We start from the raw sequence: 1,695 nt of genomic DNA on the forward strand, positions 1-1,695 counted from the left end.
GGAGTAAGGGGAAATAATTTTTCAAAAGCAGGAAATGCTGTTCTGGGAAACAAATATCCGCCCATCACAAGCTGTGATCTTCTCTCTCACTCAATATACATTTCAGGTGGTACCACAAGGTCCTGGTTCCTGTCATACCTGTGCTTCTTGCAATGGGCAGAGAATTCTCCTTCTGCCTAAGCCAGTTAGAATGGGGTAACTTCACTTGCAAACAAGAGGCCTGGTTAATACTTCGCTTATTACTGACCAGGCTCTTTCAACTGCGGCCTGAAGTCATATACTTTACATTTACAAAGAGAAGTCTTACACTTTTCATGGTTTACTCCCAAAGATGAAGAGCTTTCCATGTCCTAAATTGTAGTTTCTCAAAATGAAAGGTAAGGTAAAGAAAAGAAACGAAGGTATCTTGGCCAGTAATTCAACTACATATCAATAAAAAATAAATTTGAAAAGAAAGAAAATTCTGGCCCCAAACAAGATGCTTTCTTGGAGCTGGTTGTATTTATTCATTGATCATTCTCACAGGTTATCACCCACCTGTGTTATGTAGAAAGAAAAACACCCTCTGAGAAAGATCTATTACAACCTGTGGAACACAGACATGTTACCAAAATTTAGATAATTCAAGCTAGAATGAGCACATCTAAAGAGTCATCTCAAATTACACTTTCAGGTACTGAGGACCTGAAGTTTTAGAGTGTTTCTCTGGCTCCAGACCAACAAAATTACATCTCTGCTTACCTAGCAATTTCACTTTTAGGAACCTACATAAGAAAACAATCAGAAAGCTGGGCTAAAACTTGGATAAAAAGATGTTTATCAAAATATTATTTATCACTGGAAAAACACCTGAGTCTTCAACAATAGAATGGTATAATAAATTGCACACAATGCAACTCTAAGGAGTCATTATATATATTTAATTTAAATACACTCACTGGCATGGAAAAATACTTTATACTATTAATAGTAATAATGCTAACAATTATACCAGGTACGATGCTGGGTACTTCTTTTTTTGTGGGGGGGGTGGGTGCGCATACCACACTATTTGTGGAATCTTAGTCCCCCAACCAAGGACTGAACACCAGGCCCTTGGCAGTGAGAATGCAGAGTCCTAACCACTGGACCACCAGGGAATTCCCACTAGGTACTTTATATGTATTACTTTGCTTAATCCTTACAACAATTACCATATGAAGGATACTATTAATATTTCCTCATTACAGATGAAGAAACAGTGACTTAACAAGGTTACGTAGTGACGTAATCACATAGGTGGGGAGTGTGTGAGGACAAAGCTGTAGTAGATAAGAAAGTGAAAGTGAAGTCGCTGTTCAACTCTGTGACCCCATGGACTGCAGCCAACCAGGCTCCTCAATCCACGGAATTTTCCAGGCAAGAGTACTGGAGTGGGTTGCCATTTCCTTCTCCAAGGGATCTTCCCGACCCAGGGATTGAACCCAGGTCTCCCGCATTGCAGGCAGACACTTTTACTGTCTGAGCCACCAGGGAAGCCCAGTAGATAGGAAGCTACTACACTATTCAGCAGGAGAGGCATTATAGATACATGATTCCAACTTTTTATTACATAGGCATAACACACACAGGTTATTTTTAAAATATTTTTAAGCGAATACAAGCAAGCACAGACCAGTCAGAATGGACGCTGCAACCAATCAGAATGAAAGCCAG

The sequence above is a fragment of the Bison bison genome, unplaced genomic scaffold (assembly GCF_000754665.1).
Source record: "Bison bison bison isolate TAMUID 2011002044 unplaced genomic scaffold, Bison_UMD1.0 scf7180017848607, whole genome shotgun sequence".
Lineage (NCBI taxonomy): Eukaryota > Metazoa > Chordata > Mammalia > Artiodactyla > Bovidae > Bison > Bison bison.